Source organism: Rhinatrema bivittatum, chromosome 3 (assembly GCF_901001135.1).
Source record: "Rhinatrema bivittatum chromosome 3, aRhiBiv1.1, whole genome shotgun sequence".
In the NCBI taxonomy this organism is placed as follows: Eukaryota; Metazoa; Chordata; class Amphibia; order Gymnophiona; family Rhinatrematidae; genus Rhinatrema; species Rhinatrema bivittatum.
In genome coordinates this window covers 213,851,360-213,876,171 of record NC_042617.1, presented here as the reverse complement: position 1 = coordinate 213,876,171, position 24,812 = coordinate 213,851,360, and the positions used below count along the sequence as shown (strand labels likewise).

At 45.4% G+C, this 24,812-nt stretch overlaps 1 protein-coding gene across 1 annotated transcript in view; it reads left to right on the top strand.

The window, feature by feature from the left end:
- The window catches only part of EIF2AK2 (eukaryotic translation initiation factor 2 alpha kinase 2), a 357,779-nt gene that overhangs the window by 70,258 nt on the left and 262,709 nt on the right, over window positions 1–24,812 (top strand). The gene's annotated exons all lie outside the window — the stretch shown is intronic.

Below are 24,812 nucleotides of genomic sequence, written 5' to 3'. Positions count from 1 at the left end.
TTGCAACTGTTGCTGCTGCTTTAGATATACTCTCTTTACACTACTCAAAAAAGCCATCACTGCATCCTCCATGTCTGCTATCATACCAATATCATTCCTCCCTTTCACATTCAAGCTATTTGAACATGCCATTCACCTCTGCTGTCTTATTTTTTGTTTCAAGCCATTCTCAGTCCTCTTCAATACGGCTTTTGCCCTCTACATTCCACTGAAATACCTTTTGTCAAAGCCTCCATTGTCTTCTTTATGGCCAAAACCCAAATCCTCATTCATATACCTGCTGCTTTTGACATTGCTGATCACCACCTACTCTTTGGCAATCTGTTTTCACTTGGATTTCAGGACTTCATTTTATCTTGGTGCTCTTTTGTACCTCTTTCAGCACACTTACATAAGAACATAAGAATTGCCATACTGGGTCAGACCAATGGTCCATCAAGCCAAACTGGTTAAAAGATAGGAAACAGGGAGTAGGATTAAATGGTCAATTTTCTCAGTGGAAAAGGGTAAAGAGTGTGAAGTGCCTCAGAGATCTATACTTGGATCGGGGCTTTTCAATATATATATAAATGATCTGGAAAGGAATAAGATGAGTGAGGTTATCAAATTTGCTGATGATACAAAATTATTCAGAGTAGTTAAATCACAAGCGGATTGTGATACATTACAGGAGGATCTTGCAAGACTGGAAGATTGGGCATCCAAATGGCAGATGAAATTTAATGTGGACAAGTGCAAGGTGTTGCATACAGAGAAAAATAACCCTTGCTGTAGTTACACGATGTTAGGTTCCATATTAGGAGCTACGACCCAGGAAAAAGATCTAGGCATCATAGTGGATAATACTTTAAAATCGTCTGCTCAGTGTGCTGCAGTACTCAAAAAAGCAAACAGAATGTTAGGAATTATTAGGAAGGGAATGGTTAATAAAACAGAAAATGTCATAATGCCTCTATATCGCTCCATGGTGAGACTGCACCTTGAATACTGTGTACAATTCTGGTCGACACATCTCAAAAAAGATATAGTTGCGATGGAGAAGGTACAGAGAAAGGCAACCAAAATGATAAAGGGGATGGAACAGCTCCCCTATGAGGAAAGGCTGAAGAGGTTAGGGCTGTTCAGCTTGGAGAAGAGACGGCTGAGGGGGGATATGATAGAGGTTAAGATCATGAGAGGTCTTGAATGAGTAGATGTGAATCGGTTATTTACACTTTCGAATAATAGAAGGGCTAGGGGGCATTCCATGACGTTAGCAAGTAGCACATTTAAGACTAATCAGAGAAAATTCTTTTTCACTCTACGCACAATAAAGCTCTGGAATTTGTTGCCAGAGGATGTGATTAGTGCAGTTAGGGGTAGATTTTTTTAAAAAGCGCAATCGCGTACTTTTGTTCGCGCAGCATGCGCAAACAAAAGTACGCAGGATTTTATAAGATACGCGCATAGCCGCGCGTATCTTATAAAATCCTGGATCGGCACGCGCAAGGCTGCCGATTTTGGGCAGCCTGCGCGTGCCGAGCCGTGCAGCCTGCCTCCGTTCCCTTCCCCTACCTAACCCACCCCCCTGGCCCTATCTAAACCCCCGCCCTTACCTTTGTCCCTAGATTTACGCCTGCGAGAAGCAGACGTAAATCTACGCGCGCCAGCGGACTGCTGGCGCGCTGTCATCCAACCTGGGGGCTGGTCCGGAGGCATGGACCACGCCCCGGGGCCGGCGCCACGCCCCCAGTCCCGCCCCTGAAACGCTGCGTCCCGCCCCCAAAACGCCACGTCATCCGGCCCCGCCCCCGACACGCACCCGACTCGCCCCCTTCAAAAAACCCCGGGACCTACGCGCATCCCGGGGCTCTGCGTGCGCCGGCGGCCTATTCAAAATAGCGCGCCGGCTCGCGAGGGCCCTGCTCGCGTAAATCCGGGCGGATTTATGCGAGCAGGGCTTTTAAAATCCGCCCGTTAGTGTAGCTGGGTTCAAAAAAGATTTCCTAGTGTGTAGCCAGATGGACTCAGAACAAGTGGGTATAGTGTGCTCGTGCTAGCAGTTGGAGACGGATCTGACGTCAGCACGGGTACATATACCCCCACAGGAAGTGAAGCAACTCAGTAATTTCCGTCTCCAAAGCAGTTTGGAGCTCCTGCACGCTCGCTGAGCGTGTTTTCCAAATCTACTTTCTACTTTCGACTTACTAAATTTCTACGAAGATACAGACGACGAGCCCCGCACTCCTGCGGTGATACCCTCGGGTCCCTCCCCCAGTTGAGTTTCCCGAGGTGATTTCCGCGATCCCTCGGAGGTTTAGGCCTCGGTCCAGTGGCCGAATCGCGGCAGGGATCTAGCCTCCGTGCGAGAAGGGCTCGGGCCTGGCGTGGACTTCGCCCCGAGCAGACGAGTTCGGCGGCTTAGAGGCAGCGGGTGCATTTCCTCGAGCGCGGCGGTGAAGGTATTTCCCCTCTCCCCCCGCAGCCGGAGACCGCCCGGGTTACAGCTGGGAAGCGCCGAAGATTAGGTAAGGCGTACATCTCTTACTTTTTGGTCTCCTAGGTTCGAGGATCGGCGGCGTTGCCGGTGGACGACAAGCCGTGGAGGTCGCCATTTTGTCTGCCTTGTTAAGGTATTAAGCGCCTGTGGAGGAGCGCACAACGCAGCATATACATTACTAAGCGTATGTTTTGTGCGCATATTGTATATTATTGAGCGCATAGTGCTGTACGCATAAATTTGAGCGCATACTGTATATGTGAGCGCATATCGTATGTTCTTGAGCGCATATAGCTGAGCGCATATTCTTGAGCGCATATTGTATGTTCTTGAACGCATAGTGCCGAACGCATATTCTGGAGCGCATATGTTATATTTGAGCGCATATTGGATATTATTCACCGCATAATGCTGAACGCATAGGCTTGAGCGCATATTGTATATTGAGCACATATTGTACGCTATTTGAATGCATAGGGGCGGATTTTCATAGCCCTGCTCGCCTAAATCCGCCCAAAACCGGGCGGATTTAGGCGAGCAGGGCCCTGCGCGCCGGTAAGCCTATTTTACATAGGCCTACCGGCGCGCGCAGAGCCCCGGGACTCGCGTAAGTCCCGGGGTTCTCCGAGGGGGGCGTGTCGGGGGCGGTCCCGGTCGTCGCGGCGTTTTCGGGGCGTGTCGGCAGCGTTTTGGGGGCGGGTACGGGGGCGTGGCTACGGCCCGGGGCGGTCCGGGGGCGTGGCTGCGCCCTCCGTACCCGCCCCCAGGTCGCGGCCCGGCGCGCAGGAGGCCTGCTGGCGCGCGGGGATTTACGCCTCCCTCTGGGAGGCGTAAATCCCCCAACAAAGGTAAGGGGGGGGTATAGACAGGGCCGGGCGGGTGGGTTAGGTAGAGGAAGGGAGGGGAAGGTGAGGGGAGGGTGTTAGAGGATTCCCTCCGAGGCCGCTCCGATTTCGGAGCGGCCTCGGAGGGAATGGGGGTAGGCTGTGCGGCTCGGCGCGCGCCGGCTATACAAAAGCCATAGCCTTGCGCGCGCCGATCCAGGTTTTTTAGTAGATACGCGCGGCTCCGCGCGTATCTACTAAAATCCAGCGTACTTTTGTTTGCGCCTGAGCGCAAACAAAAGTAGGCCTATTCGCGCTCCTTTTAAAATCCGCCCCATAGTGCTGAATGCATATTCTTGAGCGCATATTGTATATTATTAAGTGCATATTATTGGTATAAGCCGGCGCCCTGCATTTGCAGCGATGGAACACTTGAACGCCCCGGCGTTTCCAGGGGCGGCACCTCCTGATTCCGGCGTGAAAGCTCTTGGCCTATGCTCAGTGTGCCAGCTTAGAGCCACGCAGAGCGAGGAGCCAGACTCCCTTTGTGCCCAATGTGAGGAGGCCGTGGGAGCCTCGGGCCAGGACCAGTCTCAACCGAGGTTTACCGACAGTTCCCCAAGGGCCACTCCGGATCTAGCGGGGCGCCCTGAACAGCCAGGAATTCCGGGGGACCTAGTACCCCGGCGGCTAGAAACCGCTTCCATTTCCTGGGTTGACTTATTTAAGGGGATCCACGCCTTTGTACAGATGCAGTCAGCATCCCGTCCAGGCCCTGCTGCCGCTCCGGCTGACCCTACCCCTGGCCCTTCTCGCCCTTATTGCGGGCATCCGCCTCCGGGCAGTCCTGCTCATGCGGACCCTGATGTCTCTGAGGACGAGTCAGAACCCCCCGAGGAGGGAGAACTTCCCTCGGGGATAGAGCCATATCGAACTATGAGGCGGTTCTTTCCCAAGGAGGATCTCTCCGACCTGGTCTCTCAGTGCCTGACGGAGTTGGCTATTCCAGGCCCCAGCACCATGGAGGCATCTACGCAGAACCCCCTACTGGAGGGTCTTCATCCCACAGCCCGCCATTTCCCCTTCCTGCAAGCAGCGCAACAGCTGATCGATCTGGAGTGGAATGCGCCGGATGCCTTATTCAAAGGGGGTCGGGTCCTGTCTGGCATGTACCCCCTGGACCCGGCATTCAAGGATATGCTGGCGTGCCCTCAGGTGGACGCCTTAGTTAGCGCTGTGGTCAAGCGCACTACCATTCCGGGGGGGGGGGGGGGGGGGCGGCGGCGGCGGCCCTCAAGGTTGCTCATGACCAACGCCTGGACGCCATCCTGAAACACACCTTTGAGGTAGCAGCTCTGTCTTTGCGAATCGCAACCTGCTGCACCTTGGTAACGCGTTCCTGTTTGTCACAGGTCAGGAACAATGCCCCGGCAGCTGACATGGAGTCAGCTCTCTCGTTCCTTACGGATGCCGCCTCCGACCTAGTCCGTACGACAGCCAAAGGGGTCTCATCCTCAGTAGCAGCCAGGAGGCAGCTCTGTATACGAAACTGGTCAGCCGACGCCCCTTCTAAGACACGTCTCACTAGAATGCCGTTCAAGGGGGTCTCTTCTGTTTGGCAGCGATCTAGATAAACTGGCCAGCACATGGGGTGCCTCTCCAGTACCTCGACTGCCGGAAGACAGGTCCAAGAGGAACCAGCGCACCTTTCCGAGGCCCTCCAGAGGTAGAAGCTCCCAACGCTTCACTCCCTATAGGAGTCGCTACCAGGCACCTCGTCCTCAGGCCAGAAACCAGTCCTTTAGGGACCAAGCAGCGCAAGAGGGGAGCCGGCTCGGGTTCGGGTTCCGGCCGCACCCCCCAATGAGAATCAGCCGATCCATCTAGGGGTCGAAGCCATAGGGGGCAGGTTAACCCTCTTCTACCCCAGGTGGGTCGAGATTATGTCGGACCAGTGGGTCCTCGCCATCATACGAGAGGGGTATTATCTGGACTTCCATCACATCCCTCTGGACAGGTTCGTGGAATCTCCGTGTCCAATCCACAAGAAATCAGCGCTGGAAGCTACCCTGGCGAGGCTCCTGTCCTTGAAAGCCATAATCCCAGTACCTGCATGGGAAATGGATTCTGGGCACTATTCCATTTATTTCATGGTACCCAAGAAAGAGGGCACTTTCCGGACCGTATTGGACCTCCAGTTAGTCGAGGTTTTGCATGGAAACTCTGCGCTCAGTCAAGACCGCAGTACAGCCAGGGGAATTCCTCACGGCCTTAGACTTATCAGAAGCCTACCTGCATATCCCGATCCATCGGGATCATCAGCGCTACCTACGCTTCAAGGTTCTGGGACAACACTTCCAATTCCGGGCTTTGCCCTTCGGGTTAGCCACGGCGCCGCGGACCTTCACCAAGGTGATCGTAGCGGTAGCAGCGGCGCTCAGACGGGAAGGAATCCTTGTCCATCCCTACCTAGACGATTGGCTGATCAGAGCGAAATCACGAGAGGAGAGCCATCAGGCAACCGACAGAGTGATCGCCCTTCTGGAAAGCCTGGGATGGGTAGTCAACCTAAGCAAGAGTTGCCTACAGCCTTCCCAATCACTGGAATACCTGGGAGTCCAGTTTGACACCCAGGCAGAGAAAGTCAGCCTCACTACCAAGAGGAGGTTAAAACTCCAGACGCGTCTACGGTCCCTGATGGGAGCCAGTCGGCCCATAGGTTGGGACTATCTGCAGGTTCTCGGTCTCATGGCATCCACCCTGGAAGTGGTACCCTGGGCAAGGGCCCATATGAGACCACTACAACGCTCCCTCCTCTCTCGATGGAGCCCTCGCTTCCGGAATTACTCCGTGCATCTAACTCTACCAGCCAGCCTGCGGACCCAGCTACGGTGGTGGTTGCAGTCCGACCACACGAGCAGGGGGTCGAAGATGTCCTCCCCCACATGGACTCTGCTCACCACAGATGCCAGCCTGAGCGGATGGGGAGCACATTGCGAAGAGCTTACCGCCCAAGGGCGGTGGAACAGAGAAGAGTTGGGGTGGAACATCAACCAGCTAGAGGCACGGGCAGTCCGATTTGCATGCCTGCGATTTGCCCGCAGACTGAGGAACAGAGCAGTCAGAGTGATGTCCGACAATGCCACCATGGTGGCATACATCAATCGACAAGGCGGAACCAGAAGCCAACAGGTGTCCCTAGAGATAGCCCCGCTGATGGCCTGGGCAGAGGCGAATCTCCAGGACATCTCCGCCGTCCACATTGCCGGAAGGGACAACACCGCGGCAGACTTCCTCAGCAGGGAACGCCTAAATCCGGGAGAGTGGCAGCTGTCCCCCACAGCCTTCCAGATGATCGTGGATCAGTGGGGGATTCCGGACATGGACCTATTAGCGGAGAGGTCCAATGCTCAAGTACCCAGATACTTCAGCCGCAAGCGAGATCAATTCTCTCACGGGATCAACGCCCTGGTTCAGCCATGGCCTCCAGGGACTCTGCTATACGCCTTTCCTCCATGGCCCCTGCTGGGTGCCCTGCTTCACAAGATTCAGAGACACAGAGGCCTAGTTCTTCTAGTGGCACCAGACTGGCCCAGAAGACCTTGGTACGCGGACATGAGAAGACTACTGGCAGGGGAGCCCTTTCCCCTGCCTCCTCTCAGGGACCTGCTTCGTCAAGGTCCCATCCTCCACGAGGATCCGGCTCAATTCTCTCTTACGGTCTGGCCATTGAGAGGGCTAGATTGAAGAAAAGAGGTTACTCTGAGCCGGTGATAGATACACTCCTCCGAGCTCGCAAGTTTTCCACATACCTCACCTACATAAGGATCTGGAGAGTATTTGAAGCCTGGTGCGACACTCATGGCACCAATCCACATGCGACTACTATCCCTATTGTTCTGGATTTCCTACAGGATGGGCTTCAGAAGGGTCTCTCCCTAAGCTCCATCAAGGTTCAGGTGGCTGCGCTGTCTTGCTACGGTCCCAGGAGGGATGGCAAGACCATTGCTATGCACCCAGATGTTTCCCGCTTCCTGAAAGGAGTGAAGCACATTCGTCCGCCACTGAAGTGGCCAGTGCCCCTGTGGAACCTCAACATAGTTTTGGATTTCCTCGCAGGATCCACCTTCAGACCCCTTCGGGGCCTGTCTCTCCGTTCGCTAACTTTGAAGATGGTGTTCTTGCTGGCAGTGTGTTCCGCACGCCGCATCTCAGAGCTACAAGCGCTGTCCTGCCGTGATCCCTTTCTCAGAATCACTCCTGAGGCTATCCATCTTTGCCGGTTCCCTCCTTTTTACCTAAAGTGCTCACAATTTCACCTCAACCAAACCATATCTTTGCCAACCACAGCGGGCTTGAAGAAATCAGAAGAAGGGCGTTTGCTATGCCATCTTGACATCGGCAGATTGCTACCCAGATACCTGGAACAGACAGAAGCAGTAAGAAAGACGGACCATCTGTTCGTCTTCACAGCGGGAAGAAGCAAGGGGAAGCAGCCTCTCGGCCTACCATAGCCCGTTGGATCAAAGAAGTTATCAGAACGGCCTACGTAGAGGCCGGAAAGTCACCACGTTTACAGGTCAAGGCTCATTCTACCAGAGCACAAGCAGCATCTTGGGCAGAATCGAGGATGCTGTCGCCCGCAGAAATATGTAAGGCGGCGACATGGTCCTCCCTCCATACCTTTTCCAGATTTTACCGTCTGGATGTCCAGGCCAGGGAGGACACAGCATTTGTGAAGGCAGTCCTACGCGGTCCTCAGGCAGCTTCCCGCCCAGTCCGGGAATAAAGCTTTTGTACATCCCACTTGTTCTGAGTCCATCTGGCTACATGCTAGGAAATGCTGAGATTACTTACCTGATAATCTCCTTTTCCTTAGTGTAGACAGATGGACTCAGCATCCCGCCCGGCTGCTGGTGTACATGGGTTTCACCAATTCAAGGTAAGCCATGTCAGTTTCTTACATAAGAGCGTCCACTCTACCAGGTGTCGACGCCTTCCGGTTGGAAACGCTGGCGGTCTCCAGCTATTATCAATCGGTCAGGGGAATCCTGTTTTCTAATTCATTGATCGGTCAGTACACATATATCCAAAACAGCTTTTGCAAGGAAGATTACTGAGCTGCTTCACTTCCTGTGGGGGTATATGTACCCGTGCTGACGTCAGATCCGTCTCCAACTGCTAGCACGAGCACACTATATCCACTTGTTCTGAGTCCATCTGTCTACACTAAGGAAAAGGAGATTATCAGGTAAGTAATCTCAGCATTTTGATAAGTTCTTGGAGGAGAATTCCATTAACTACTAATAATCAAGTTTACTTAGGGAATAGCCACTGCTATTAATTGCATCAGTAGCATGGGATCTTCTTAGTGTTTGGGTAATTGCTAGGTTCTTGTGGCCTGGTTTGGCCTCTGTTGGAAACAGGATGCTGGGCTTGATGGACCTTTGGTCTGACCCAGCATGGCAATTTCTTATGTTCTTAAGCTCAGTATCCTGTTTCCAACAGTGGCCAATCTAGGTCACAAGTACCTGGCAGGATCCCAAAAGTTCGATAGATTCTATGCTGCTTATCCCAGAGATAAGCATATTTCCCCAGATCCACCTTAATAATGGTTCTTGGACTTTCCAGGCACTTGTCTAAACCTTTTTTAAATCCAGCTACAGTAACATCTTTTACCACATCCTCCAGCATTCCAAAGTTTAATTATGCATTGAGTAAAAAAAATATTTTATCCTATTTGTCTTCAATGTATATCCTTCTAACTTCATTGAATGTCCCCATGTCTTTGTACTTTTTGAAAGAGTAAACAACCGTTTACTCAATCCATTCCACTCATTATTTTATAAATCTCTGTCATATCTCCCATCTGTCATATCTCCCATCTCTTCTCTCCAAGCTGATGAGTTCTAACTTCTTTAGCCTTTCCTCATAGGGGAATCGTTCCATCCCCTTTATCATTTTGGTCACCTTTCTCTGTACCTTTTCTAATTCCACTATGTCATTTTTTAGATGCGGTCAGCAGAACTGCACATGATACTCAAGGTACGGTTGCACCATGGAGCGATACAGAGGCATTATGATATTCCCTGTTTTATTTTCAATTCCTTTTTTAATAATTCCTCACATTCCATTTGCTTCCTTGGCTGCCACTGCAGACTGAGCAGAAGATTTCAACATATCCAGATCCTTTTCCAGAGTGGTGACTTCCAGTGTGGAATCTTGATTGTGTAGCTTTAATTTGGATTGCTTTCCCTACCTGCACCACTTTGCATTTCTCCGTTGTAAATGTCGTCTGCCATTTGGATGTCCATTTTCCCAATTTTGCTAGGTCCTCTTGCAATTTCTCACAGTCATCTTGTGATTTAACAGCTTTGAATAATTTTGTATCATTAGCAAATTTGATCATCTCACTTGTTCCCATCTTTATGAATATGTTAAAAAGCAGAAGTCCCAGTAGAGATCCCTGAGTCACTTCACTATTCACCTTTCTCCATTGAAAAATATTGACCATTTAGCCCTACTCTCTGTTTTTTATCTTTTTAACCAGTTCTTAGTCCACAATAGAACATTGCCTCTAATCTGATGACTTTTTAATTTTCTCACTTTCTTAAAATCTAGATATACTATATCAACTGGCGCTCACCTTTATCCAAATGTTTATTCACGCCTTCAAAAAAAGTATAGCAAATTGGTGAGGCAAGATTTCCCTTGATTATGTTTTGTTGACTTTATCCAATTAAACTATGTCTATGTTCAGAACTATATGTTCAATAAATGTATTGTTTAGAATAGTTTCACTCAGTTTTCCTGTCACTGTCGTCAGGCTCACCAGTCAGTAATTTCCCAAATCCCTTTTTTAAAAACCAGCGTTAGATTAGCAACTTCTAATTTTCAGGTACTGTAATTGATTTTAATGATAGTTTACAGATTACCAACTGTAAGTCTGCAATTTCATTTTTCAGTGCTTTCAGCACTCTGGATGTAGTGCCATCAGGTCCAGGTGATTTCCTACTCTATTTGCTCTAGTACATCTTCCAGATTCACTGAGATTTGCTTCAGTTCCTCTGAATCATAATCTTTAAATATCATTTCTAGCATGGTTATATGCCTTACATCTTCCTCAGTAAAGTCTGAAGCAAAGAATTCATTAAATTTCTCCACTATGGCCTTGTCCTCTCTTAGCGCCCCTTTTACCCCTCAGTCATTTAATGGTCCAACTAGCACCCTCACAGGCGTTTTGCTTCCCTTTTACCCCTCAATCATTTAATGGTCTAACTGACTCCCTCAAAGGCTTTTTTTGCTTCAAATGTACCTGAAAAAATTCTTATTGTTTGTTTTTGCTTCCACAGCAAGCTTCTTTTCAATTTTGTCTTTGCCTTCCTTATCAATGCTTTGCATCTAAATTGCCTCTTCTAATTTAAAACACCCTCTGCATGGTACAAAATTAGACATACCAATAAAGCAAAACCTCTGAGTAGAAAATATGTAAAAATTAAGGAATGAATCCACTAAATAATTCAAGCTGATAGGAATGCAATCATATAGTAAATATGACCATCATGGGAAAGGTATCAACTATACATATAGCATATGTCTTATGTATATTCTTGCATCCAATATTCTAATCATCCATCTTGTCTTTTCAAAGTCCAAAGGGATTTTTCAGTTTTACATTTTCTTAAATGCAAAAAGAAAGAAAAGCTTATCTACTATGGATATCTTCTAGGACTCAAATGTTGTAAAAAAAACAAACCCCATTCTTTAATATCAACCCATCATGTGTAGCACAAGAAAGAAAACATATATACTGCTAGCACAATATAGTGCAAATTTAGATGTGCATTGTGTTGTTACCAAGAGACAACATATTAAAATATTACATTGAACTATGGACCATCAAAACATACTTATCACAGATGATCACAATATATTATAGGGAAACACATTTACTGTATGAAGTTGAATAATGCACTACAAACTTTCCTGAATGTGTTAAATCTTTTGCCATCTTGTTGCTCATGGTTTCCGCTGGAAATGAACTCAAATGCTGATGCCATTTTTCAAAGACCAAATGGTGAGAAAATCACTTGTCTTTCAGAAATATAAAAACCAGAAAAATGGTGATTGGTGAATCAAAATCATAAAGAATGCCATCTGATTTCATTCAAGTCAGCTAGAGCCACATTATTAAGAAGAAAAATCTAGTATTGCTTGTTCCGATTAAGTATCTGCGCAATACCTCCTCCTCTTGGTGACTGCCAGACAGACTTAAATATAGTCTATTTAACATGAAACAAATTGTTTCATATCAGGGCAATGTTGTACAATGAGTGCTTGAACCTCAGATGTATTAATACAACTTCAATGTTATATAAGGCTCACATGGATAGAAAGGCTGATATGACCAATGTAAATTAAAGGTCATGGGCAGCATAATAAATAAATTACATTCTTCATGGTACAATATGTTCAAGTTTTATGTGAGACTGTAAACACCTGTGTTGGGATATTGCCATTGTGTACTAATAAATGCAGTGCCACGTATACCATAGCGTCCACATGCGAAGCGACCAGGAGTCTCAACTTCTTGTGTGAGCGAAGAAGGTAATATTGCACGAACTATCTGTTCCCTAATGTTATTGCCTTTGATATCTAAAATGCTTGGAAATGACAAAAAAAGTGGATGAATTGCCATGATATGCCAGTCATACTTGATCAGTGCTGCCATTCTATTTATTTATTTAAAAACACTTTTAAACCTGGAATTTTGACTTCTAATGACTGTGCAAAATGCGGTGGATGCAACTTTCTTCATTGTCTTTGGAATATTCCTTGTGTCCAAGAATTCTGGAATGCGGTTAGAGACTTTCTGATTTCCCTGCACATATCTAACATTATGTGGTCAGTGCACTTTTGTATTCTGGGGCACATTGAAAAATCTGGTGCCTTGAGAAGAAACCAGAAGCAAATATTGATAAAAACATGCCTTGTGACTAACAAGTGTATATTAAAAGTATGGCTTGATAAAGGGCCCATCACTGAATATATGGAAATTGGCTATGCTGGATTTACTTCTATTGGAATTTGGTTCTGTGGATCCTGCACGTCCTAACTCTCAACGGTTTCTGTGGAATTTGGAGACCTTTCTTTTCTTTGCTTCCTGCAAATCTGAGAGGCAAGGTTGGTTAAGAGTCATACCTGTGCACTATTAGTTATTACTTACATATAATAGATCCTATGATGTGGTGGTTATCAGCAATTGCTCCCAGCCAGGAAAAAAAAAAGGGGGGGGGCTGAGAAGTGTTTAGAAAAAAGGTTGGGATTGTATAAGAAGTATTTTGATGTGTTGTGATGTATTTTCATTGCCTAATGTTAATAGTGTAACTGTTATGTTTACCATACCATTGGCTGTTGTTTGTCTAATACTGGTACTTACTGAGGCTCATATTTTTGTCACATGTCACTGTTGTTGAAAAAGAAAAACCAATAAAGAAGATTATATTTAAAAAAACCCTTTTTTCTTAGCATTCAGATAGGTGGATCCACGACCAGTAGGTTATGCCTCTCTACTAGCAATGGAGACGGAGCAAAGTTGACATTACGGTATATATACCCTTGCACTGACAGCCCGCTAGTATTCTCCATCCCTAGCAGATGGTGGATGTGCATCTCCTTACTGGGTTTTGCATTTGAAGTTTTGTAGTAAAAGGAGAAAAGAAATTATTGCTCTGTTCTCCTGTGGTGTTACCTTATGGTCCCTCCTTCAGTCGAGTTTCCTGAGGTGATATCTTCGGATCCCTCTCTCAGATGAGTGCCTTGGTCTGGTAGCTGGTTTCTGCCAGCATGGACTGAACAGCTGAAAGGCAAGCTGAGCGCGGTGGTGAAGGTCTATGCCCTTTCCCTCACAGCTGGAGTCCCACTCTGTACTCAACCAGGACGGGCTGAGCTCAGGTAAAGAGTAATTTAAAAAAAAAAAAGAAAAGAGAGGTAAGGGGGAATTAATTTTAGGGATTCCTCTCCTTTCTGGTCTCTGTGCTCAGCCTGCCAGTCTGACATCTGCTCCCGTCTCCGAGGAAGCTTGGGGACTCGGGCAGCTTGGTGGGTTAAGCAGCCTTCTGGACTAGGTCCCCCTCTGAGGCTTAGATCATCCGCTGCGTGGTAGGCCACAGCGGCGTTTGCGTGCTTTTTCTGTGTGCATAAGGCTGCCCTCTTCAAGTACATTGGTTCGTGATTATGCACCCGGCTGTTCGTGTAGCTGTGTGCCTAGCTGGGTGCTCAGTTGGGCGCATAGGGATGCCTAGCTGGGTACTCAGTTGTATGCGAAGAAGCACCTAGGTGAATGCACATTGGTGCGTTTAAAGATGCCTAGGTGGGCGTTCAAATTGCTTACAGAGTGAGCGTTTGGGTAGGCACTCAGTTGAGCATCTATCTGAATGGTGTGTTAAGTGCCTAGTTTTTTGGTTTTTTTTAATTTATTCTTTATTAGGTTTCTTAAACATTTATACAAATGCAAAAAAGAAATAAGAAAAAGATTGATTTACATCATCAATATACTTAAGGTAATACTTTCACAATTAATATAATGTAAACTCAAATACATACAGCCCACTTTATAGGGGAGCCATCCAAGGTAATAAACAAAAAAGAAAATAATTCATATCAACATGAACAATTCTAGGAGAAAGCCTTCTTTTAGCTACCAATTTTATCCTATATCAGAAGGTTGCTACTATGCCTTATCCACCCTTATCAACAAGAAAAACTTCAAGGTGGGAAGGTTCTGAAAAAACAAATTTGTTTTTTTTGGAAGGTAATCAAACATTTACAGGGAAATTTGAGATAAAAAGTGGCCCCAAGGGTCAAAACTCTCTGTCTCAATGCTAAGAACTGTTTCCGCCTTGATTGTGTATCTTTGGAAACATCTGGGAAAACTTGGATTCTCCTGGCCACAGAAATTAAATGCTTTATTTCTAAAGTATTTTTGAAGCACAAGATTTTTCTCTTGTTCCAAACTAAAAACCACTAATAATGTGGCTCTAGTTTGGATATCATCTACTGAAGCTTCCAGAAACGCTGTTAAGTTAGGGCTATCAGTAGATAAAACATCTATATCCCCTTCTGGAGCCAATACATCTTTTCTCTTAATTGGTATATAATACAATTTAGAGATAGTTAACTCTTTAGTAATGCCCAATATTTCCTTAACATATTTGTTAAACAATTCTTGGGCTGATAGTAATCTTGTATTTGGGAAATTTAAGAATCTTAAATTTTTCCTTCTCATTGTATTCTCAAGACTAATTGTTTATATACAATTAGTGAGTCTTTCATAAAAGTAGCCCCAGTAGATTGTAATGTTGTTATCTGGGAAGTAGTTGTTTCACTTATTGTCTCCAATTGTACAATTCGTTTACTGTGATCTTCCAGCTTTATCCTTGTTTCCGCAGCCAAGTTGGTGGATTGGGCCATGGCCAAAGATAACATCTTTTCCATCTTAGTAACCGCCCTCCATACGTCTGCCAAAGTGATATTCTCAGGGTTACTTGTTACAACATTCACATCTAAACCATCAGTCGTTTTATATCCATTCACATTTAAAGAACAAGTCTCATCCTGAATCACTGGCAGGTTTCCTCTGGGATCAGGTGGTGTTAAAACCTCTACTTCAAGGGCTTTTATATTATTAGCCCCATTACTCCCAGAGGAGATATTAGGATTCTGGTAAGTGGCAGGACTGACTGAGGCTCCTGACAAGAATGAAATATCCAGGATAACCTCCCTTTTGACTCACCTTCCTGAAGAGATGTTGTTCCATTGGCCAGTTACTTCTTTTCTAGTTGGTGTAGAAACCACCATCCTCATCTTCCTCTTTTTTCCCATTAATTCCGCTCTCCAACAATGAGAATTTGCTTCCAACAAATTCTCTCCCAGGGGCACGCCCCTTTGGCACGCAGCTTCGGCAGCGCGCCGGCAGTTGTGCGCCGCTGGACTCAGGTTTAAATAAGTACAGCTGGCGCCTCAATGATGTCAGCGGTAGGCGGGATCGGGTCGCTGTCCTCCGTCTCTCTGTCCTCCTCAGCCGTGTGGCTCCCAGCGCGCCTGTTTCAAAAACAGCGCGCCTCTCCTCAAGCAGGGCTCCTAGGTGCCTAGTATTTGAGTGCCTATTTTTTCAAGTGCCTATTGAGAGCACAGCTGGGTGCACAGTTCTCAGACGCCTGTTGGAGCATACTGACAACTCTATGGCGCCAATAGCAAAGAAGCCTAAGCGCCTTACCCTTTGTGCTGCTTGCCATGTTCGGGCATCTCAGCCTGGCATCCCCTCTAACTTGTTTCAGTACTGTTTGGAGGCTCAGGGAGAATTGTCGCCATCTGATTTTACTAAGTCTGGTCCTTCCCAGCTTGATCAGGGAATGGAAAAAGAGCTTCCAGAGGTTTTGTCTGAATTTGGGGCTGCCCTAACAGGTTTATCAGTGGGGGAAGGTAGTTCAGTGGGCGCAGGACTGATGCCCCCTAATTTTGGTATGGACCCCTCTGCTTTTTCTTGGGTGGAATTTTTTGAAGGGCTGCAGTCAAAGGCCCTGGCCAATCTTAACAGTTTAGGATGGCAGGCTGTGGATTCCTGTGTACTGCAGGTAAGCATCGGAGTACATCTAGAACTGCTGCATGTCACACCGATAGGGACCCAGATGGCACAGATGGTGAAGTCGATCCTTGCTCCCTGGAGGATGGGGAAATTCCTCTAGGGTTGGAGCCGTATAGAACTATGTTGCATTTCTTTCATAGAGACGAGTTACCGGCTCTGATTTTCCAGACATTGAAGATGCTGGGGGTTCCGGGGGCTGATTCCATGTCTGAGCCAAAGAAAGATTCCATTTTGATTTCTTTGTATAAAGCCTCATGTTTTTTCCCTATTATGGAGGCAATTCAAGAATTGAGTGATTTTGAATGGGGCTCCCGGAAGCTAATTTTTAAGGGGGACAAGCCTTGGAAGGGCTGTACCGCCTGGATCCGGCTGCGAGAGAGCAATTACACTTTCGTGTGCTGTCATTAAACGGACAATCCCCATAGAAGAGGGAGTGGCAAAGAAGGAATCACAAGATAGAAGAATTGAGGCCACCCTTAAGCAGGCCTTTGAAGCAAAGGCAGTGAATTTGCAGATAGTTTCTTGTTGTTCCCTGGTGGCTCGCTCTTGTTTACTTCTCTCTCAGAAAGTTGATGAGTCTGTTGTGAATTCCAGGGCAGTGATGGAACCAGCAACTGCCTTTTTGGCAGATGCAGGCTGCAATTTGGTCCACACTTCGGCCAGAGGGGTGGCTTTGGTAGTAGCGGCCAGGCATCAGCTTTGGCTCAGGACTTGGTCAGCCAGTACAATTTCAATGTCTAATCTTATAAGATTGTCCTTTAAAGGATCACTTTTGATTGTGATTGAGTTGGAAAAAATGGCCAATAAGTGGGGGTGAGGCCTGGGTTCCTCAGTTACCAGAGCATAAGAAGCAGATGCCACACTCCTTCGGCACAAAAGGTTGTGCTACGGGTTTCAGACACTTTTGACCCTACAGAATAGCGGTCTTTGGGTAAGTCTCGGTCCTTTCAGTCCAGGCAGCCCAAAAGGGGCTCAGGCTTGGATAATTGTCCCCCCCCCAAGCCTTTCAATGAAGGTTTGCTGACCCATCCCCGGGAACAGGAGATAGGGGGGTTGCCTCTCTCTTTTTTTATTGCCGTTGGGTCGAGATCACATCATAGCAATGGGTTCAGGAGGTGAAAAGAGATGGCTATGTTTTGGAATTCCTTGGTGTCCCTCGGGAAGTTTTCATGGTGTTTCACTGCAAATTTCCGCACAAGAGACAAGCAGTGGAGCGTATGTTGTCAAGGCTCTTGAGTCTGCGGGTTGTAGTTTAGTACCCATGTCACAAGAAAATATGGACCAATATTCCATTTATTTCACTGCACACAAGAAGGAGGGCTCTTTTTGCGCCATCCTAGATCTCAAGGGAGCCAACTGTCATTAGCGGGTGATTTGTTTTCGAATGGAAACCTTATGCTCAGTGATAATGGCAGTACAATTGGGGGAGTTTCTGACATCTCTGGAATTGTCGGAGGCGTTACTTCATATTCCCATCTATCTGGAGTATCGTTTTGCTGTTCTGGGGTGACATTATCGATTTCGAGCGATGCCTTTTGGGTTGACAACCTCACGCAGACCCTTTTCCAAGGTTATGGTGATGATTGCGGCAGTGTTGAGAGAGAATGGCATTCTGGTTCTTCTGTACTTAGATGATTGGTTGAGTCGGCCCAAGAGTCTGGAAGAGAACCTTTGGGTCTCATGCAAGGTGATCTCCTTGCTATAGGAATTAGGTTGGGTGGTGAACTTGGCCAAATGCAAGCTACAGCCATTCCCAGACTGGAGTATCTCTGTGTTTGATCCGACATGAAGCAAGGCAGGGTGTTCCTGCCAGTGTATTGTATTCAGAAGCTGATAGCAGAGGTGCGACTATTGGCAGAAACAACAGACCTGACAGTGTGGTTTTATCTACAAGTGGCCACCTTAGAGATGGTTCCATGGGCAAGGGTGCATATGCACCTTCTTCAGCGCACTCTGCTGGCTACTTGGAGTCCACAGTCTCAAGACTATTCGAAACAGCTTCACTTACCGGTGGAGATCAGCATACAACTGCAGTGGTAGTTGCATCCATACCATTTAAGGAAAGGGGCTTGCCATGATCACCGGATTGGCTAGTACTAGAGACTGATGCGAGCTTCCAGGGGAGGGGCTCACTGTCAGAAGTTGACAGCACAAGGGCACTGAAGTACAGAAGAGTCTCTCTGAAGCATCAATCAGCTGGAAGCCTAGGCCATCTGGTTGGCATGTTTATGATTCATTGACCAATTGCAGGGTTGAGTGGTCTGGATAATGTCAGACTATGCAACGACAGTGGCTTACATCAATCGCCAGGGAGGAACCAAGAGCCAGCAAGTGTCAAAAGAAAAAGCCCAACTTATGGAATGGACAAAAGTACATCTTCAGGAAATCTCAGCCTTCCACATTGCAGGAAAAGACAATGTAAAAGCCGATTTTCTCAACAGACAGAATCTGGATCCAGGAAAATGGGAATTGTCAAATGAGGCATTCCAGCTCATACTGGACCACTGTGCCTCCTGTTTCTAGTCCTGCTGATGACATCTCACAATGCAAATGTTCCTCGCTTCTTCAGTCGCAGGAGAGACCAAAATGTCCATGGCTGGAGGGCAAGCTCCTGTATGCCTTTCCCCCATGACCATGTTGGGTGGAATGATTTGAAGGATCGAGAATCACATGGGAATGGTGCTTCTGGTGGCACCAGATTGGCCTAGGAGGCCGTGGTATGCAGATTTGCAAAGGCTCTTGGAGGACTCTTTGATTACTGGTTCACAGGGATCTACTATGGCAGGGGCCTTTTCTTTATAAAGATCTGACTCGATTTTGTCTTACGGTATGGCCCTCGAGAGGGCTGGGTTGCTGAAGCGTGGATATTCCACTGAGGTGATTGCCACTTTGTTCGAGTGAGAAATTCTCCACTTCCTGAGCCGATGTGCAGGTTTGGTGAGTATTTAAAGCTTGATGAGAGGATCGAGGATTTTCTTTTATCATAAGCAGTTTTGTAACTACTAGCAACATTATAATCATGCACTTGTTGTCCTAGACAGACTATAAATTAGATAAAAGATGCTGAACTATAAGGTTATAGAACATTTTATAACAGGTACAAGGCCAGTTTACATTCCATCTAATTGCAAGCCATAGATAACCTATCTATATAAGAGGTGAGAATAATTAGTATAGAAGCTGAGAGCAAATTACCATATGTTCATTCAGATCATTTATTTATAACAGAAAACCAATCATAGAAATTTTTGGCAAGAATGTAATCTAGCACTGGAAATGCAATAAATTATTGTATTAAATTGGTTTCCAGTAGAGAGTAGTAGCAATGGCCATATCATATCTCTTTCTAGTAATATTAAAAAATGAAATAGTATCTCTTTGACAGCTCAAAGTGAATTGTAAATTATTGTCTTGTGCATTTTTCCAGGGATCAGAAGATTTAATATCATCTTCTGAGCCTGTCCACAACAAAGAAATAGTCTATCAGCTCCATAGAATAATATTCCTAAATTCAGAAGTTGGACAAATGTAAAAATCTCCGCATGCTAATGTGTTCAGATTAGCTATATATGGCGCGACCGAGGATCTCTTAGCCATATTGTGAACCTGATGGTAAAAGGCATCCTGAAACATGAAAAAGTTCTCACAGATGAGCTAAATCTAAAATAAAAGTTGATGGAACTTACTGTGGTAACTGTCTCTGATTGATTACAGTTTGCTGTTTTTTGCGGGATATTAGTGTAAAGTAACAAGATCGAATGTAAAGTAACATAAGGTTGATGCAATGTAACAAAAAAACTAATTGGACTGGAGCACTGTGATCTCAACATATGTGAAATGTCTTGAATATAGGACTTAACCAACCTTACATAAAAATGCAAAAAAGGTTTATAGTAGTGAGCAGATAGAATGGGGCGACCAGGTGAGTTATGTAACTTTTTGTGTACTTTCAGCACACTATATATTTATTTTTATATTTATATTCTGCTTTTCACACTTTTTCAGGGCTTCAAAGTGGATTACATTCAGGTACTGTAGGTATTTCCCACTGGACTTTTGGCAAGTCTTGTGGGGGTCAGGAGGCCCCCCCCAAGCTGGCCAAAAGTCCCTGGGGGTCCAGCGGGGGTCCGGGAGCGATCTCCTGCACGCGTGACGTCTGGAGCCAGGAACCAAAATGGCGCCGGTGCTACCTTTGCCCTGTTACATAAGGGCAAAGGGCCACCGGCGCCATTTCTCTTAACGCAGCCGTGGCCAGAGAGCGGGAGATCGCGCCGGGACCCCCCCACTGGACCCCAGGTAATTTAAAACATTTTGGGGGGGGGTTCGGGAGGGTGGGGGATTTGTTTTAAAGGTTCGGGGTGGGTTTTAGGGTTGTTTTGGTGTGCTGGTTTTCCCGCCCTCCCCCGATTTACGATTTTTAACGATTTAAAAAAAAAACAAAACACGACTATCAGATTTCCCTCCCCCCCTAGCCAAAATCGATCGTTAAGATGATCGATCACACGATTCACACCCCTACCAAATATAGCTATTTTGTATGTATCAGCATTAAAAAATATTTGACAATATTTTATTTGTGTGGCCAGGCTCAGAAGATAATCTTAAATCTTCACAACACTGGAAAAATCCACAAGACAGTAATCTAAGATTCACTTTGAACTATTATAGAGCTACCATTTCATTTTTGGATAGTTTTATCAAGAGACATGATATGACCATTGCTAGTACTCTTTGTCATAAACTGAAGGAGCGCAATAATTTATTGTGCTTTCAGAGCTTCCATCTATGCCCCTTTAATTGGGGCTTACCAGTAGGCCGGTTTTTTTAAGCTCATAAGACTTTGTTCTGAGTTATTTATTTATTTATTTTTAGATATTTTTTTAGACTGGTGTTCCTGTATGAAATACAGATCACATCGGTTTACATTGAAACAGAACATAAATTTTTGCCTAGAGGCATTACATAGAACAAGGTTATGGAACTTGGAACAGGGTAAACTAGATCAAAATTAACATTGTAATGTAAACATATTGGCTAACAAGTCTCATTGAGCAGTAAAAACAAAAACATAAAAGCAAAACAGTAAATGTCACATGAGTCCTGCAGCAAGAGATTGGATACAGAGTCGAGTAGTAGTATAGAACCTGGGGAATGCGATGGTGAGGAACTCTTGCTGGCTGTAGGGGAAAAAAGTGCTTATGGTCCTGTAAAAGCTTGTTTAAAGAGCCAGGTTTTAAGTTTCTTTTTGAATGTAGAGTGGCAGATCTCTAGACGGATATCTGGCGGGAGCGTGTTCCATTGAATGGGGCCTGCAGTAGATATGTCACGTTTCTGAAGCGAGGATTTTGTTGAGGGTACATGGAGTGTGCCTTTATATGCTCCTCTGATGGGTCTAGCTGAAGAGCGAGGACGTAGTTGGGTGCTTAGGTGAAGTGGGGAGATATTGTGAATTGATTTATGAATTACTGTGTGCACTTTATAAAGAATCCTTTGCTTAATTGGAAGCCAATGGAGGAGTTTGAGAATGGGGGTGATGTGATCTCTTTTATTCGTATTTGTAAGGATTCTAGCTGCAGAGTTTTGTAACATTTGGAGGGGTTTGATGGATGAGATTGGGAGGCCGAGGAGGAGCGAATTGCAATAGTCGATTTTTGATAGTATAATGGCTTGAAGAACCAACCGGAAATCATTGAAATGAAGAAGAGGTTTCAGCTTTCTCAGGACTTGTAGCTTGTAGAAACAGTCTTTAGTGGTGGTGCTTATACATTTTTTAAGGTTAAGCTGATCGTCTAGAATGACGCCTAGGTCTCGTACATGTGGAGAGTGATTTAATAAAGGAATGATTGCAGTGAGTGGGTTAGCTGGGTTTAGCAACTTGTTGTTGATGTCCTGATTGATGATTAGGATCTCGGTTTTGTTGTTGTTAAGAATGAGGTTAAGGCTAGCAAGAAGATGATTGATTTGTTGCAAGCAATTGTTCCAATGAATCAGAGTTTTGTGTAGAGATTCTTTGGGATGAGTATTTGGATGTCATCTGCGTAGAGGTAGTGGGTTAGATTTAGTTTAGTAAGTAGTCGACAGAGAGGTAAGAGGTAAATGTTGAAAATGGTTGGGGAGAGTGAGGAACCTTGAGGGACCCCCTGGTTGGATGGGACCGGATGAGATTCTTTGTTGTTTATCTTTACCTTAAATTGTCTATTTGCCAGGAAGGACTTGAACCAGCTGAGAACTGTACCTTTAATGACTATGTCTGCCAGACCTGTTAATAGAGATGAGTGGTTGACAGTGTCAAAGGCTGCAGAGAGATCTAAAAGTATCAAGAGATGTGGTTGTTTTTTGTCCATATTAGCTAGAATAGTGTCGGTAAGAGAGATAAGTAGGGATTCCGTACTTAATGATTTACGAAAGCCGTATTGGGATGGTGCAAGAATATAGTTTTCTTCCAGGTACTCAGATAGTTGTTTGACTATCTTTTCCATAAGTTTGGCGATCAATGGCAGATTGGCTATTGGGCGGAAGTTGGCTGGATCTGTGGTCGGTAGGTTCATTTTTTTAGTAAAGGTTTGAGAATAGCTAGTTTAAGTTGGTCAGGAACTAGACCTTGGGAAAGAGAACAATTAATGATGTCTGCAATTGGCTTTGATATGGTGTTCCTTATTGCGATGAGGAGGTTAGTTGGAATTGTGTCTAAGGGATGAGAGGATGGTTTCATTTTCTTGAGAATGTTTTCTATCTCAAGAGCTGATGTGGTCTCGAAATATTCCAGAGTCGTATTTAATTGAGGTGGGGTAGAGAGCGGGAGTGGGGGAGATGAACTAGATGTTGAGAAGGGGCCAATTAATTTATCAATTTTTTCCTTGAAATAATCAGCTAGTTCAGAGGCTTTGTTGAGCGCTTGATCATCAGGGATAGTAGGAGGGGATGGTTTAGTGAGGGCTGAAACATAGGAGAATAGTGCTTTCGAATCAAAAATGAAATGATGTATTTTTTTCGAGAAGAAATCTCTCTTTGTTCTAAGTATGGTGATCCTGTAGGCATTGAGGGAGGTTTTATAAATAGCTAATGTTGTGGGAGATGGGTTTTTCCTCCATGTGTGTTCTTTATTTCTTAGCTCTTGTTTAAGCAGCTTCAGTTCTGGGGTGAACCAGGGTTTCCTGTTGTCTGGCGAGGGTTGTACTACTTTTGTAATGGAAGGGCAGGTTAGGTCTGCAATCTTTTTGGTGATGTTGCACCATGAGGTGGTGGCTGTAGTTGCATTGGAAAGATCGAGTTGAGATAATTCATTAGAGAGCTGGTTGATAAGAAGGTCTGTAGAACAAGGTTTCCTGTATTGAATAGTGGTTTTTGGAAACGAAAGAGGAGGGTGTTCTGATAGCTTGAGGGTCGTGTTGATGATTTGATGGTCCGTCCAAGGCACAGGTGAACATGAGGTTGTAGTTGGGCGCGAGATGCACTGATTGATGAAAATAAGGTCCAGAGTGTGGCCTGCTTTGTGTGTAGGACTTTTTATAATTTGTGTGAATCCCATATAGCTGAGAGCCGATAGTAAACACAGTTTGGGGATTGTGGTGAAACATCAACATGTAAGTTGAAGTCTCCCAATAAAATGGCAGGTATGTCTGGGTTGAAATATTTGGCAGTGATTTCAATGACAGGTGAAGGGTCCGAGTCTAAAGTTCCTGGTGGAGCATAGATTAGGCCAATTTGTAAATGATCAGATTTGAAGACAGAGAGCTCTATGTTTAATGTAGTATTTGAATGTTGTAATGTTATTCCTAGTCCTTTCTTGGCTGCCAGGAGCAGACCTCCTCCTCTTCTTTTGGATCTAGGGAGGGAGAAAAAATCATAAAGCTGGGTAGGTAATTGGGTTTGCTTCAGTGAGGTAGTCATTTAAGATGTGTGTTTTTTTCGAAAGCGATTGTGCATTGAATAGAGTTAAAGATAGAAGAGAGAGGCCTAGGAATTGCGTGATTGGTGAGATCATTATTGGGATTAGCCTTTGATGACGGTTGTAATGTTGTGGGAGAGGTTTAGTTTGAGGTTTACGTTGTTTCCTGATGATTGGAATGAAGTGTGAACTATTGAAAAAATGGTGATGTATGGGGATTGGGAATCCAGGTAGCATATTGATCTGATTGTATGGTAGAGAGTATTGATAGATTGCTAAAAAAAGCTGAAAAGTTATCTGATTAAGATCTTGAGAACAGAATTTTTAAACAGATTTTTTTTTTTTTTTTGCAGAGTCTCCCAATAACGTGGTGAAGCAAGTATATTTACGTGCAAAATAATGTCGATCGTACATAATTATTGCAGTACAACAGACCTCAGACAGAAGAACTTACATATGTATTGAGGTTTTCCAATTTGGTACACAAGGGGGCAGCATTGATCAAGTACTACTGGAGCATTATAGTAACTCATCCAGTTTTTTAGTCATTTCCATGCATTTTATACATGAGATAATGTATAATGTGGATAAGTGCAAGGTGATGCATATAGGGAAAAATAACCCATGCTATAATTACACAATGTTGGGTTCCATATTAGATGCTACAACCCAAGAAAGAGATCTAGGCATCATAGTGGATAACACATTAAATCGTCGGTTCAGTGTGCTGCGGCAGTCAAAAAAGCAAACAGAATGTTGGGAATTATTAGAAAGGGAATGGTAAATAAAACGGAAAATGTCATAATGCCTCTGTATCGCTCCATGGTGAGACTGCACCTTGAATACTGTGTACAATTCTGGTCGCCGCATCTCAAAAAAGATATAATTGCGATGGAGAAGGTACAGAGAAGGGCTACCAAAATGATAAGGGGAATGGAACAGCTCCCCTATGAGGAAAGACTAAAGAGGTTAGGA